The sequence below is a fragment of the Arachis hypogaea genome, chromosome 20, assembly GCF_003086295.3.
Source record: "Arachis hypogaea cultivar Tifrunner chromosome 20, arahy.Tifrunner.gnm2.J5K5, whole genome shotgun sequence".
NCBI classification, from domain to species: Eukaryota; Viridiplantae; Streptophyta; class Magnoliopsida; order Fabales; family Fabaceae; genus Arachis; species Arachis hypogaea.
In genome coordinates, this window is record NC_092055.1 from 20,493,587 (window position 1) to 20,511,170 (window position 17,584).

The 17,584-nt window shown below is 39.1% G+C and overlaps 1 non-coding gene across 1 annotated transcript; it reads right to left on the reverse strand.

The window, feature by feature from the left end:
* Positions 1-15,943: 15,943 nt before the first annotated feature.
* LOC112787334 (small nucleolar RNA R71) lies at positions 15,944-16,051 on the reverse strand. The gene has a single exon (XR_003194753.1). It is a non-coding gene; the product is annotated as a small nucleolar RNA R71 (small nucleolar RNA).
* Between the last annotated feature and the right edge of the window lie 1,533 nt (positions 16,052-17,584).

The window sequence follows — 17,584 nt, forward strand, 5'->3', positions numbered from 1 at the left end:
TCTCGAAAGGAAAAAGTATCTTATATAGCAATGGATTTCGCAGGTGAAGAATCCAATCTAGAGGCAGGAGTTGATTTGGCTGAACTTAAAAAAGGACCGCTGATAAACCATTATTTTATATTTATATTGTGTTTTATTGAGTGGTTTTATCAAGCCTTTACCCACTTATTCATATGATTAGCATGATTTTATAATTCCTTCCTAGTATTGTTTATGATTGAAAACTTGCTTCCTAGAGATCTTTTAATTATGTATTTTAATTCTCCTTTATCCCATTCGATGTCGTGATCCATGTGTTAAAGTGTTTCAGGCTTCATAGGGCAGGAATGGCTTAGAGAATGGAGAGGAACATTGCAAAAATGGAAGGAACACAAGAAACCAAGGAGATGACCAGCGAACACTGACGCGAGCGCGCGAAATGAAGAAATCACAGCAATGCAAACGTGTGCCTGACACAAACGCGTGGATTGAAGTCTGCACGAATGACGCGAACGTGTGGACGACGCGAACGCATGACAAGGAAAATCGCTGAATGACGCGAATGCGTGGACGACGTGTACGCGTGACCTGCGCGATCTGCAGAAATTACAGAATACGCTGGAGACATCTTTGGGCCGCGTTTTGACCCAATTTTTGGCCCAGAAACACAAACTAAAGCTAGGAAACGTACAGAAACTCAACACACACCCATAGACATCCACACACATTCAGATAGATTGATATTAGAATTACTCTTAGTTTTTAGATCTGAATCTAGATTAGCTTTACATTAGTAGTTTATGCTTTTGCTTTGGATTTTTGATGCTGAAGAATCATTACCTCCGTGAAGACATCACTTTAGTTTGTTTCCTTATTCCTTTACTCTTTTCAGTTACTCATTGACCCTATTCAAATAAGTATGTTGCAATTTGAATTTATTAATATATAGAGTTACTTTTATTTTTAATTAATTTTAAGTCTCTATTTATTTCATTTAATTATGTCTTCTTATATTTTTATGAGTGTTAATTCCATGTCAATGGAGTGGAAATTCTACTTGACATGGGGGTTGATTAAGAGGAGACACTTGAGTTGGAATGCTCAAGTGCTTAGTTAAACTGAACATTATTGGCTAATTCTGTATCTACTAATACTAGACCTTCCCAAGGGAAAGGACTAGGATCTGCGGATAAGAATCAGTCCATCACTTGACTTTTCTTTACTCAGTAAGGGTTAACTAATTGAAAACAATAATCTATTTACATCACACTTGAGAAGATTCCAACAAGGATAGAACTTCCAATTAATCAACTCCCCAGTCAAGGCTTTTTTTATTAATAATAATTTTTAGTTTTATTGCTTTAATTTACAATTATTTTAATTACTCATTATCCAATTCAAACCTTCTGAAAAATTTCTAATTGATAAATTAGTACTCTTTCCTGCAACTCGTTGGGAGACAACCTGTGACTCATACTCCCAGTATTTTTTATTTTAATTTTTGTGACAACCCCTTTTAAATTGAGAAGGCGGATCTTAGTTGGTTAAAAACTGTACTTGTAACGCATTTTGTTTATTAAATTTCTTAACTGGTCAATTTCTGCCACCACCAATTTTTGGCGCCATTGCCGGGGAGTTGCAATAGTGTGCTAGAGTATTAATTAGTGTACATATCTTATTTTATTCGCATATTTTATCTTTATTTTGTTACCATGAGCTATATGTCTTTCTCATTGAATGACGTGTTCATTGCCTGATCCGAGCTTAGCCGCTTTTGATCCTGAAATTGAAAGAACTCTTTCACGTATTAGGCGAGCTCAATGTCGGTTAGCCTCTGAGGGTGGTGAAGTGATTGTTATCGATTCTCCAGTCTCATCTGAAGGCGAATCTGAACCGCCATCTGAGAGTGAGACAAGCTCATTTACTACTGATTCAGTTGATTCACGTGTAGGTAACATGGCAGCACCTAGGAAGATTACTCTTAGGAAGCTGGAGCCCCAGATTTTATACTGCAACCGTATCAAGTGCGTCATCTAAATTTGGCTGCTGATTTTGAACTGAAGACTGCACTAATCAACTTGATGCCCAAGTTTCATGGCTTACCTGCTCAAGAGCCTATCAAGCACCTTAGGGATTTCCAGACAGCCTGTTCTACTGTTAGGCGTCATGGTGCAGATGAAACTTCTATTCTGTTAACCACTTTCCCATTTTCTCTTGAGGGAAAGGCGAGGGAATGGTACTACACCCAACCTGAAGCGACTGTTACTAACTGGGATACGCTTAGAAGAGAATTTTTGGAAAAATACTTTCCAGCTGAAGTTACTGATAGATTGAGGAAAGAGATTTCAATGATTGTTCAGGGCAAATCTGAGACTCTCTATGAATACTTGGAGCGCTTCAACAATCTACTGGACGCATGCTCCCATCACATGATTGATAGACTGGTATTGATCAGCTACTTCACTCAAGGCATGAACCCCCAGGATAAGACAACACTGGATGGTGCTAGTAATGGTTCCCTGAAAAAGTACAGGACCGCAGATGAAGCATGGCAACTGATCAGTGATTTAGCTGAGTCCACTAGAAATCATAGGCAGAGGCATAGCCACTCAAAAGCTGTTGCAGAGATCTCCTCTAGCGTTGAAACTACTGCTCTTACCCAGAGTATATGTGAAATGACCAACCTACTGAAACAGATGCAGCTAAACCAACAACAAACACATAAAGCTCAGCATCTCCCACCACAGCAAAGCCAACAGTTGGTTCCACAAAGAGTATGCGTGATCTGTGCTAATTATAGTCATTATATTGATGAATGTCTGCAGCTCCAACAGGAAGAAAACACTGTGGCAGCCACTCATAACTTCTACAACCGCCCAAATCAAGGATACAATCAACAAGGTGGCAACTACAACCAAGGTGGAAACTATAACCAAGGATGGCAAGACAACTCCAACCAAGGTTGGAGGGACAACTATAACAGAGGAGGCAAAGACAACAATGGAAATTAGAGGTGGAATAATAATAATAACAACAGACAGCAGAATCAGAACCAACCTTACAGAGCACCTCACCTAAGACAGCCCCAAGGACCCCAGCATAACCAACAGTAGGTTCCTCAGATCACTTACTCCAATTCATCATCAAATGACGAGATGCTCTGTTCCCTTGCACAAGGGCAACAAGACATGCAGACACAGCTGAGCTCTACTTTAAACGGTATGACTGCCATTTTATAAGCTCTCGTCTCCCGGTTAGATTCATCAACAAATTCCACCAATCAACCTTCAAGCTCCAGTTGAATTCCTTCTCAACCCCTACCTAATCCCAAAGGTAGCATCAATGCCATCACTTTAAGGTCTGGAATCATACTACAAGAGAGGAACCATGAGGAGCCAAGCTCACCAGAACACGTCCCAGCTGAGGATGTAGTGGAAGTGGAAGATGCTGAAGAGGAAGAAGACGTACAAAACATAGTTGAAGAAGAAATAGCTCAACCACAGAATGAAACATCAAAGGATGTAGAAGCTGCAAGTAATGCCATTCCTATTCCATTCCCACAACTTGCAAGGAAGCCCAGAAAGCAGATGGAACTTGATCCCAAAATGGTAGAAATATTCAAAAAGGTCGAGGTAACTGTTCCCCTTTTTGATGTTATTCAACAGGTACCTAAATATGCAAAGTTTCTAAAGGATTTGTGCATACATAAAGATAAAATTAATGAATTAGAAACTATTCCTTTAGGTAGTTCTATATCTGCTTTAATGGGGGGTATACCTGAAAAATGTAGTGATCCAAGTCCATGTACGGTTAACTGTACCATTGGAGGTGTAATTTTTTCTGACTGCATGTGTGACTTAGGAGCATGTGTTAGTATAATGCCTTTGTCTATATATGATACTTTGAGGCTCCCTCCCTTAAAAAGGTCGGCAGCTCGTTTTGTGTTAGCAGATAAAAACATTATTACAGTAGTTAGAATTGCTAAAGATGTATTAGTGAGTATTAAGGGGCTCACATTTTTCATTGACTTCTATATCCTAAAAATGCCCCCTAATGACTCAGGAAGACCATCATCAATCCTGCTTGGAAGACCATTCGTGAAGACTTTAAAGTTCAAGCTGGATGCATTCTCAGGAACTTACTCCTTTGAGATAGATGGCAGAGCAGTGAGTTTCAGTTTAAATGAAGCTATGAAGCACCCTCTAAAAGATCATTCTATCTTCTAATGCGACATTATTGATGAAACTGTAGCTGAAGTTCACCAAGAAGAAATGGAAGAGAAGCACATGGAGCAAGGTCCATGTGTGGGGACACCCTCTGAACATAATGAAGACCCTTTACCATTATCACCAGCCCCAGATGATCCAGAGCCTAGCTATGAGCAGAAATTAGAATTAAAGCCCCTTCCTCCACACCTCAATTATGCTTACCTTGAGGACAAGCAGAAGTTTCCAGTCATCATTGCAAAGGAACTCACCTCTCAACAAGAAGAGCAACTGCTTAATGTGCTAAGAAAACATAAGAAAGCAATTGGATGGAGCTTGGCGGATATAGTAGGCATCAACCCCCAGGTTTGTGAGCATAGAATATTCTTAGAAGAGGGAGCAAAGCCTGTCCGTCAGCCTCAAAGAAGATTAAATCCCACCATCTTAGAAGTTATCAAGAAGGAAGTGACCAGGCTACTTGAAGCAGATATCATTTACTCGATCTCAGATAGTGAATGGGTCAGCCTAGTATAAGTAGTGCCCAAGAAGTCTGGAGTCACAACAATAAAGAATGAGTACAGAGAGCTCCTGACAACTAGAGTGCAGAATACATGGAGAGTTTGCATTGACTATAGGCGTCTCAACCAAGCCACTCACAAGGATCATTACCCCTTGCCATTCATTGATCAAATGCTTGATCGCCTGTCAGGTAAATCTCATTATTATTTTTTAGATGGTTATACAGGATACTTTCAAATTCATATAGCTCCTGAAGATCAGGAGAAGACCACTTTTACATGTCCCTTTGGAATGTATGCTTATAAATGAATGCCTTTTGGCTTGTGTAATGTACCTGCTACTTTCCAAAGGTGTATGATGAGTATCTTTTCAGATCTTATTGAGAACTGTATGGAAGTTTTTATGGATGATTTTAGCATATATGGTGATTCATTTATCCTTTGCTTGGATAGTCTATCTAGAGTATTAGATAGGTGTGTTAGTACAAACCTTGTGTTAAATTTTGAAAAATGTCACTTTATGGTAAAACAAGGAATTGTACTAGGACATGTTGTGTCTAATACTGGCATCTCTGTAGATCTAGTAAAGGTGAATGTTATTCCTAGTTTGCATTACCCCTCCTCCGTGAGGGAAGTCTGTTCGTTCCTTGGCCACGCAGGTTTTTACAGGCGATTCATTAAGGACTTCAGTAAGATAGCACTGCCTTTATCCAGATTGCTGCAGAAAGATATTGAGTTCGAGTTCAGTGAGGATTGTATACAGGCATTTGATAAGCTGAAGATCGTTCTGACTCAAGCTCCAATTGTAAGAGGACCAGACTGGAGCCAGCCATTTGAAATTATGTGTGATGCTTCCAACCATGCAGTAGGAGCGGCGCTGGCTCAGCTCAAAGGTAAGGATCCTTTTGTAATTGCTTATGCATCTAAGACTTTAGATGCTGCTCAATCTAACTATACTACTACTGAAAAAGAGCTTCTTGCTATTGTTTTTGCTTTGGATAAATTCTGAGCCTATTTACTTGGTACTAAGGTAATAGTGTACTCAGACCACGCAGCTCTAAAATATCTATTAGCTAAAAAGGAGTCCAAACCAAGGATAATACGTTGGATACTGTTGCTGCAAGAATTTAATTTAGAAATTAAGGATAGGAGTGGTAACTAGAATTTAGTGGCAGACCACTTGAATCGCCTTGAGCACATTAAGGATGAGTCCACTCCTATAAACGATAATTTCCTATTTGATAGCTTACATGCAGTATCTGAAATAGTTCCTTGGTATGCACCTGTAGCTAATTATCTAGTCAGCCATACTTTCCCTCCAAATTTCACTAAGCATCAAAGAGACAAGCTGAAAAGCAAGTCTAAATATTTTATATGGGATGATCCATATTTGTGGAGGTGTGGTGCTGACCAGGTAATTAGACGGTGTGTGCCTCAATCAGAATTCCAGTCCATTTTAGAGGCCTGCCACTCATCTGAGAGTAGAGGACATTTTGGCCCTCAAAGAACTGCTAGAAAAATTCTAAACTGTGGATTCTGGTGGCCTACTCTTTTTAAAGACGCTGCTGAATTTTGTAAATCTTGTTCCCTGATGACATAAATTCACACCCCATTCAAAATTGGTGAATTAGTTCTTTTGGCAAGCGCACCAAAATTATCGTCAAGTAATAATCCACAGTGGAGTGGGATCGTATCCACAAAGATTGGCAAATTTGAGCAGTATTAATCAATTGATGAATTAGTCAAGCGGATCAATATGATTGTAAAGTGCAGAATTGTAAATGACATAAATGTAAATGACTAGAATGTAAAGAAAAGCAATAAAGTGCAGAAATATAAATGGCAGAATGTAAAATGCAGAATCATAAATGACTTGAATGTAAATAGGAATGGGGAATTGCTTAATGTAAAAATAAACTGTAAAGAAATGGATAGATAAGAATGGGGAATTTCATTGAAATTGGGAGATGTTGTCTCTTTGGATCAAATCTAGCTTATATCCTCTTCAATCATGCAACTCATTGACCTCTTGGCAATCATGATTGATTGAGCCCTGATAAACCATTATTTTATGGTTTATATTGTATTTAATTGTGTGGATTTATCAAACATTTACCCACTTATTCATATGATTAGCATGTATTTACAATTCCTTCCCAAAAATTACTCCATGATTGAAAACTTGCTTCCTAGAGACTTTTTAATTATGTATTTTAATTCTCCTTTATTTCATTCGATACCGTGACCCGTGTGTTAAGTGTTTCACGCTTTATAGAGCATGAATGACTTGGAAATTGGAGAGGAGGCTTGCAAAAATGGAAGGAACACAAGAAATTGAGGAGATGACCAGCGAGAAATGACGCGGACGCATGGCTCATGCGACCGCGCGAAATAGAGGAAATTGTAGTGACGCGCTCGCATGCCTGACACGGACGCATGGATTGGAAACTGCACAAGTGACGCGAATGCGTGGACAACGCGCACACGTGGCAAGGCAAAACGCTGGATGATGCGAACGCCTGGATGACGCGATCGCGTGACGTGCGCGATCTGCAGAATCTGCAGAATTCACTGGGGGTAATTTTGGGCCCTGTTTTAACCCAGTTCTCGGCCCAGAAAAGCAGATTAGAGCCAGGGAACATGTAGAGACCAAGAACAACATTCATTCCGCATAATTTTAGTTTTTAGATCTGATTTTACTCCTCCTCTAGGTTTTCTCTCTACACATTCATAGTTCTTAGGATTTCGTTTTTATTGTTTTTTTTTTTGGATTGGGATATTGAGAAGAGTTATTACCTTCGTCAAGACTTCATCATTCTAGTTTGTTTCCTTACTTGTTACTTACTCTTCAATATCCTTAATTTATTCAGAGTTACTATTGGATTATTTTTAGAATTTATTAATACAAGAATTATTTTTATTTTTAATTGGTCTCTTTGATTATTATTATTATTTATCATGTCTCTCTTTATTTCTCTTCCTTATTTTGTGAAATTTACATTCATAATGAGCGAGTAGTTCCATAACTTGATTGGGAGATGATTAAAAGGAGAACCTTGAGTTGGAACACTCAAGAGAAAAATTGTAATTGGGTTTAGTGTTGGATCGCCCTCTAGTCACTAACACTAGTCCTTCCCAAGGGAGAGGATTAGGACTTGTGAATAGAAATTGCCTTCCAAATTACTTGATTTTCCTCTACCTAGTAAAGGATAACTAAGCAGAACAACCTTCAATTATCACTTTTATCTTGGGAGAACTCCATCAAGGATAGGGCTTCCAACTAATCTACTCCCGGTCAAGATTTTTATTTAAATTACATAAATTCTCTGATTTAGTTTCCTGTTTATCAACTTAAACCATTTTAGAAAACATCTGATTAATAAAATAGCACACCTTTCTGCAACTCGTTGGGAGACGACCTGGGACTCATACTCCCAGTATTTTAATTCTAATTTTGTGACAACCCCTTATAAATTGATAAGCGGATTTTTGGTTGGTTAAGAACTGTACTTGCAACGTATCTCTTATAATAAATTCTTAACTCGCCAATTTCTGCCACGTCAATTTTTGGCGCCGTTGCCGGGGAGTTGCAATAGAGTGCTAAGTTATTGATTGGAATTTATTTATTTGCATTTTATTTTATTTTGCTACTATGAGCTGCATGCTTCTTTCGTTAAATGACGCGTTCACTTCCTGATCCAAGCTTGCCAGTATTTGATCCTGAGATTGAAAGAACTATTTCACGTATAAGGCAAGCTCGGCGTCGGTTAGTCCTCCCCGAGGGCGAATCTGAAACGTCACGTAGGGAAAAAAAAGCCCCCGTTCTACTGATTCGGTTGATTTACGTGCAGGTGACATGGCAGCACCTAGGAGAGTTACTATCCAGGAGGACTGGAGCCCCTGATTTCACACTGCAACCGTTTCAAGCGCATCACCCAGCAGTGGCTACAGACTTTGAAATAAAGACTGCACTACTCAACTTGATGCCCAAGTTTCATGGCTTACCTGCTCAAGAGCCTATCAAGCACCTTAGGAATTTCTAGGCAGCCTGTTCTACTATCAGGTGTGATGGTGCAAATGAAACTTCTATTTTATTAAAAGTCTTCCCATTCTCTCTTGAAGGAAAGGCGAGAGAGTGGTACTACACTCAACCCACAGTAACTGTTTCTGACTGGGATACGCTTAGAAGAGAATTTTTGGAAAAATTCTTTCCAGCTAAAGTTACTGATAAACTGAGGAAAGACATTTCCATGATTGTCCAGGACGAGTCCGAGACTCTCTACAAATACTGGGAGTGCTTCAACAACCTTCTGGAAGCATGCCCCCCACCATATGATTGACAAGATAGTGTTGCTCGGCTACGTCACACAGGGCATAAGGCCCCAAGATAAGACCACATTGGAAAGTGCTAGCAATGGGTCTATGAAAAAGTACAAGACCACTGATGAGGCATGGCAATTGATCAGCGACTTGGCTGAATCTACTAGGAATCACAGGCAGAAACAAGGCCGGTCAAAAGTTGTTGCAGAGGCATCTTCTAGCAAGGAAACTACTTCTCTGACTCAGAGTATATGTGAAATGACCAACTTACTGAAGCAGATGCAGTTGAATCAACAACAAGCGCAGCAAAGCCAACAGTTAGTCCCACAGAGAGTGTGCGGGATCTGTGCTGATTATAGCCACTATACTGATGAATGTCCGCAGCTCTAGCAGGAAGACAACACTGTGGCAGCCACTCATAACTTTTATGACCGCCCCAATCAAGGATACAATCAAGGTGGCAGCTACAACCATGGATGGCAAGACAATTCCAACCAAGGTTGGAGAGATAATTCTAACCAGAGCTGGAGGGACAACAATAACAGAGGAGGCAGAGATAATCAGGGAAATCAGAGGTGGAATAATAACAACAACAAGTAGCAGAACCAGAACCAGCCTTACAGAGCACCTCACCTGAGGTAATCCCAAGGACCACAGCACAACCAACAGCAGACCTCTCAGATCACTTATCCCTCTTCATCTTCTAATGATGAGTTACTACAATCTATTGATCGGAGACAGCAGGCCATGGAAAACAACCTTACTTCTACTCTAAATGGTCTGAACTCTACCTTGCAAGCTCTTATCTCACAGATTGGGTCACTAAATAACTCCAACAACCAGCCTTTGAGCTCCAGTGGAATCCCCTCTCAACCATTGCCCAATCCAAAGGGTGGCATCAATGCCATCACCCTAAAGTCCGGAACCACATTGCAAGAGAGGAATCAGGAGGAGCCAATTCCATCAGAATACGCCTCAGCTGAAGAGGTGGTAGAAGTAGAGGATGCTGAAGAAGAAGAGGACATACAAGACATGACTAAAGAAGAAGAAGCTCAACCACAGAAGGAAGCACCAAAGGATGCAGACCCTGCAGAAAACGTCCTTCCTATTCCATTTCCACAAATTGCAAGGAAGCCCAGGAAGCAGATGGAACTTGATCCCAAAATGGTAGAAATATTCAAAAAGGTTGAGGTAACTATTCCCCTTTTTGATGTTATTCAACAAGTACCTAAATATGCAAAGTTTCTAAAAGATTTATGCATACATAAAGATAAAATTAATGAATTAGAAACTATTCCTTTAGGTAGTTCTATATCTGCTTTAATGGGAGGTATACCTGAAAAGTGTAGTGATCCAGGTCCATGTATGGTTAATTGTACTATTGGTGGTGTGATATTTTCTGACTGCATGTGTGATTTAGGAGCGTGCGTTAGTATAATGCCTTTGTCTATATATGATACTTTGAGGCTCCCTTAAAAAGGTTGGCAGCTCGTTTTGTGTTAGCAGATAAAAGCATTATTACAGTAGTTGGAGTTGCTGAAGATGTATTAATGAGCATTAAGGGACTCACATTTTCCATTGACTTCTATATCCTGGAAATGCCCCCTAATGACTCAGGAAGGCCATCATCAATCCTGCTTGGAAGACCATTCCTGAAGACTTCAAAATTCAAGTTGGATGCATTCTCAGGAACTTATTCCTTTGAGATAGATGGCAAAGCAGTGAAGTTCAGCTTAAATGAAGCAATGAGACATCCTCCGGAAGATCATTCTATCTTCTAGTGCGATATTATTGATGAAACTGTAGCTGAAGTTCACCAGGAGGAATTAGAAGAGAAGTACACAGGACAAGGTCCAAGTGTGGGGACACTTTCAGAGGACAATGAGGGCACTTTGCCATTATCACCAGCTCCGGATGACCCAGAGCTTGGCCATGAGCAGAAATTGGAATTAAAGCCCTTCCCTCCACACCTCAAGTATGCTTACCTTGAGAACAAGCAGAAGTTTCCAGTCATCATTGTAAGGAAACTCACCTCCCAACAAGAAGAACAGCTACTCAGTGTGCTGAGGAGACACAAGAAAGCAATTGGATGGAGCTTGGCAGACATAGAAGGCATCAAACCTCAAGTTTGTGAGCACAGAATATTTTTAGAAGAGGGAGCAAACGTCAACCCCAGAGAAGACTGAATCCCACTATCTTAGAGGTTGTCAAAAAGGAAGTGACCAGACTACTTGAGGCAGATATTATCTACCCCATCTCAGACAGTGAATGGGTAAGCCCAGTACAAGTGGTGCCCAAGAAGTTTGGAGTCACTACAGTGAAGAATGAGCATGGAGAGCTCATGGCAACCAGAGTACAGAACGCCTGGAGAGTCTGCATTGATTACAGACGTCTCAACCAAGCCACTCGTAAGGATCACTACCCCCTTCCATTCATTGATCAAATGCTGGATCGCCTGTCAGGTAAATCACATTATTACTTTTTAGATGGTTACACAGGCTATTTCCAGATTCATATAGCTCTTGAAGATCAGGAAAAGACTACTTTTACATGTCCTTTTGGGACTTATGCTTATAAGAGAAAGCCCTTTGGCTTGTGTAATGCACCAGCTACTTTCCAAAGGTGCATGATGAGTCTTTTCTCTGACCTTATTGAGGACTGTATGGAGGTTTTTATGGATGATTTTAGCGTTTATGGTGATTCCTTTAGCCTTTGCTTAGATAGTTTATCTAGAGTATTAGACAGATGTGTCAGTACGAACCTTGTATTGAACTTTGATGAGCGGATAATTTATACGCTTTTTGGCATTGTTTTTAGCATGTTTTTAGTAGGATCTAGTTACTTTTAGGGATGTTTTCATTAGTTTTTATGTTAAATTCACATTTCTGGACTTTACTATGAGTTTGTGTGTTTTTCTGTGATTTCAGGTATTTTCTGGCTGAAATTGAGGGACTTGAGCAAAAATCAGATTCAGAGGTTGAAAAAGGACTGCTGATGCTGTTGGATTCTGACCTCCCTGCACTCAAAGTGGATTTTCTGGAGCTACAGAACTCGAAATGGCGCGCTTTTAATTGCGTTGTAAAGTAGACATCCAGGACTTTCCAGCAATATATAATAGTCCATACTTTGGCCAAGAATTGACGACGTAAACTGGCGTTCAACGCCAGCCTTCTGCCCAAATCTGGCGTCCAGCGCCAGAAAAGGATCCAAAACCAGAGTTGAACGCCCAAACTGGCACAGAAACTGGCGTTCAACTCCACAAATAGCCTCTGCACGTGCTACACTTAAGCTCAGCCCAAACACACACCAAGTGGGCCCCGGAAGTGGATTTATTCATCAATTACTTACTCATGTAAACCCTAGTGACTAGTTTATTATAAATAGGACCTCTTACTATTGTATTAACAGTCTTTTGATCATCTTAGGATCTTAGGATCATCTTTGAACGCATTGTTCTTAGATCATGGGGGCTGGCCACACGGCCATGCCTGGACCTTCACTTATGTATTTTCATACGGTAGAGTTTCTACACTCCATAGATTAAGGTGTGGAGCTCTGCTGTTCCTCCAAGATTAATGCAAAGTACTACTGTTTTCTATTCAATTCTTCTTATTTCTCTTCTAAGATATCCATTCGCACCCAAAAACGTGATGAAGGTTATGATTATGTGTGACGCTCATCATCCTTCCCCCTTATGAACGCGTGCCTGACAAACACTTCTGTTCTACATGAATTGAGCTAGAATGAGTATCTCTTAGATTTCCTAACCAGAATCTTCATGGCGTAAGCTAGAATGATGGCGGCATTCAAGAGAATCCGGAAGGTCTAAACCTTGTCTGTGGTATTCTGAGTAGGATTCAATGATTGAATGACTGTGACGAGCTTCAAACTCGCGAGTGCTGGGCGTTAGTGACAAACGCAAAAGGAGGGTGAATCCTATTCCAGCATGATCGAGAATCGACAGATGAATAGCCGTGCCGTGACAGGGTGCGTGAGCATATTATTCACTGAGAGGAGGGGATGTAGCCACTGACAACGGTGATGCCCTTGCATAAAGCCAGCCATGGAAAGGAGTAAGACTGATTGGATGAAGATAGCAGGAAAGCAGAGGTTCAGAGGAACGAAAAGCATCTCCATTCGCTTATCTGAAATTCCTACCAATGATTTACATAAGTATCTCTATCCCTATTCTATTATTTATTATTCGAAAACTCCATGATTATTTTATATCCGCCTGACTGAGATTTGCAAGGTGACCATAACTTGCTTCATACCAACAATCTCCGTGGGATTCGACCCTTACTCACGTAAGGTATTACTTGGACGACCCAGTGCACTTGCTGGTTAGTTGTATCGAAGTTGTGACAATTATGAATTAAGATCAGAGCACCAAGCTTTGGAGCCATTACCAGGGATTGTTCGAGCCTGGACATCACAATTTCGTTCACCAAGTTTTTGGCGCCGTTGCCGGGGATTGTTCGAGTTTGGACAACTGACGGTTCATCTTGTTGCTCAGATTAGGTAATTTTCTTTTTATTTTATTTTCTTTTCAAAAATCTTTCAAAAATATTTTCAAAAATCTCTCATATGTTTTCGAAAAAAATAAAAATGTTTTCAAAAAAAAAAATTTGTATTCAAAATTTTTAAGAATGAATTCTAGTGTTTCATGAAGCATGTTGAAGCCTGGCTGGCTGTAAAGTCATGTCTAAATTTATTTGGACTGAGGCTTGCAATTTGTTATCAAAGATCAATATACTCTCGTGTTAAAGGCTGAAGCTTGGCTGGCCATTGGCCATGTCTAGTGTTTTGGACTGGAGCTTTCTTTGAAAGCTTGGCTGGCTAGTGAGCCATGTCTAATTCCTGGACTGAAGCTTTAGACTAACATGGCAAGATTCCTGGAATTCATATTAAAAATATTGGAATCCTTATTTTTCTTTTTTTTCTTTTTCATATAATTTTCGAAAAATATAAAATAAAAATCCAAAAAAATTAGAAAATCATAAAAATCAAAAATATTTTTGTGTTCTTGTTTGAGTCTTGAGTCATGTTATAAGTTTGGTGTCAATTGCATATGCATCTTGCATTTTTTTCGAAAATTCATGCATTCATAGTGTTCTTCATGATCTTCAAGTTGTTCTTGGTAAGTCTTCTTGTTTGATCTTGATGATTTGTTGTTTTGTGTCTTTTCATGTTTATCATATGCATTCTTGAATTCTTAGTGCCTAAGCATTAAAGAATTCTAAGTTTGGTGTCTTGCATGTTTTCTTTGCATTAAAAATTTTTCAAAATTGTGTCTATGATGTTCATCATGATCTTCAAAGTGTTCTTGGTGTTCATCTTGACATTCATAGCATTCTTGCATGCATTCATTGTTTTGATCTAAAAATTTCATGCATTGCATAATTTTCATGTTTTTCATAAAAATTCAAAAATAAAAAAAAATATCTTTCCCTTTTTCTCTCCTCAAAATTCGAAAATTTGGATTGACTTTTTCAAAAATTTTTAAAATCAAGTTGTTTCTTATGAGTCAAATCAAATTTTCAATTTGAAAATCTTATCTTTTTCAAAATCTTTTTCAAAAAATCAAATCTTTTTCAAAATTCTTAGTTATTTTCGAAAATTCAAAAAAATATTTTTCAAAAATCTTTTTCTTGATTTTTTTCATAAATTTTCGAAAATAACATAACAATTCATGTTTTGATTCAAAAATTTGAAGTTTGTTACTTGCTTGTTAAGAAAGATTCAAACTTTAAGTTCTAGAATCATATTTTGGGATTTCTTATGAATCAAGTCATTAATTGTGATTTTAAAATTCAAATCTTTTTCAAAACTAATTTCAATCATATCTTTTCAAAAATATCTTCTCATCTTATCTTTTTCAAAAATATTTTTTCAAAATATCTTTTCTAACTTCCTAACTTCTTATCTTTTTCAAAATTTGTTTCAACTAACTAACTAACTTTTTGTTTGTTTCTTAACTTTTTCAAAACTACCTAACTAACTCTCTCTCTCTAATTTTCGAAAATATCTCCCCCTTTTTCAAAAATTTCTTTTTAATTAACTAATTATTTTTATTTTTAATTTCAAAAATTTTCGAAAAAAAAATACTAACAATTTTCAAAAACTATTTTCAAAAATCACTAACTCCTTTTCAAAATTAATTTTCGAAAATTCCATCCTTCTCTCTCATCTTATTCTATTTATTCATTCATATCCTAACATCTCATCTCACATCTCTTCCATTTGTACAGTTGTGTTTCTTCCTTTACATCACATTCTTTATCTCCCTCTCTTTTCTTCCACTCACAAAGGGATCCCTATACTGTGGTATAAAGGATCTCTATTATTATTATTATTATTATTTTTCTGTGCCTTCTTCTTTGTCATATGAGCAGGAGCAAGGATAAGAACATTCTTGTGGAAGCAGATCCAGAACCTGAAAGGACTCTGAAGAGAAAATTAAGAGAAGCTAAAATACAACAATCCAGAGATAGCCTTTTAGAAATTTTCGAACAGGCAGAGGAGATGGCAGCCGAAAATAATAATAATGCAAGGAAGATGCTTGGTGACTTTACTGCACCTAATTCCAATTTACATGGAAGAAGCATCTCCATTCCTGCCATTGGAGCAAACAACTTTGAGCTGAAACCTCAATTAATTTCTCTGATGCAGCAGAACTGCAAGTTTCATGGACTTCCATCTGAAGATCCTTTTCAGTTCTTAACTGAATTCTTGCAGATATGTGATACTGTTAAGACTAATGGAGTAGATCCTGAAGTCTACAGGCTCATGCTTTTCCCTTTTGCTGTAAGAGACAGAGCTAGATTATGGTTGGATTCTCAACCCAAAGACAGCCTGAACTCTTGGGATAAGCTGGTCACGGCTTTCTTAGCCAAGTACTTTCCTCCTCAAAAGCTGAGCAAGCTTAGAGCTGATGTTCAAACCTTCAGACAGAAAGAAGGTGAATCCCTCTATGAAGCTTGGGAAAGATACAAACAGTTGACCAAAAAGTGTCCTTCTGACATGCTTTCAGAATGGACCATCCTGGATATATTCTATGATGGTTTATCTGAGCTATCAAAGATGTCATTGGATACCTCTGCAGGTGGATCCATTCACCTAAAGAAAACGCCTGCAGAAGCTCAAGAACTCATTGACATGGTTGCTAATAACCAGTTCATGTACACTTCTGAAAGGAATCCTGTGAGTAATGGGACGCCTATGAAGAAGGGAGTTCTTGAAGTTGATACTCTGAATGCCATAGTGGCTCAGAATAAAATATTGACTCAGCAAGTCAATATGATCTCTCAGAGTCTGCATGGAATGCAAGCTGCATCCAACAGTACTCAAGAGGCATCTTCTGAAGAAGAAGCCTATGATCCTGAGAACCCTGCAATAGCAGAGGTAAATTACTTATGTGAACCTTATGGAAACACCTATAACTCAACATGGAGAAATCATCCAAATTTCTCATGGAAGGATCAAAAGCCCCAACAAGGCTTTAATAATGGTGGAAGAAACAGGTTTAGCAATAGCAAGCCTTTTCCATCATCAACTCAGCAACAGACAGAGAACTCTGAACAAAATGCTTCTAATTTAGCAAATCTAGTCTCTGATCTATCTAAGGCCACTGTAAGTTTCATGAATGAAACAAGGTCTTCCATTAGAAATCTGGAAGCACAAGTGGGCCAGCTAAGTAAAAGGATCACTGAAATCCCTCCTAGTACTCTCCCAAGCAATACAGAAGAGAACCCAAAAGGAGAGTGCAAGGCCATTGACATAAGCGCCATGGCCGAACCTGTGAGGAGAGGAGAGGATGTGAATCCCAAGGAGGAAGACCTCCCGGGATGTCCAGTGATCAATAAGGAGCTTCCCTCTGAGGAACCAAAGGACTCTGAGGCTCATCTAGAGACCATAGAGATTCCATTGAACCTCCTTATGCCCTTCATGAGCTCTGATGAGTATTCCTCTTCTGAAGAGAATGAGGATGTCACTGAAGAGCAAACTGCCAAGTTTCTTGGTGCAATCATGAAGCTGAATGCCAAATTGTTTGGCATTAATGCTTGGGAAGTTGAACCTCCCTTGTTCATCAATGAACTAAGTGATCTGGATCAACTGACATTGCCTCAGAAGAGACAGGATCCTGGAAAGTTCATATTACCTTGTACCATAGGCACCATGATCTTTAAAGCTCTGTGTGACCTTGGTTCAGGTATAAACCTCATGCCCCTCTCTGTAATAGAGAAACTGGGAATCTATGGGGTGCAAGCTGCTAAAATCTCACTAGAGATGGCAGACAGCTCAAGAAGACAGGCCTATGGACAAGTAGAAGATGTATTAGTAAAGGTTGAGGGCCTTTACATACCTACTGATTTCATAGTCCTGGATACTGGAAAGGAAGAGGATGAATCCATCATCCTAGGAAGACCTTTCCTGGCCACAGCAAGAGCTGTGATTGATGTTGACAGAGGCGAAATAGTCCTTCAATGGAATGAGAACTCCCTTGTATTCAAAACTCAAGGATCTCCCTCTGCAACCATGGAGAGGAAGCTTGAAAAGCTT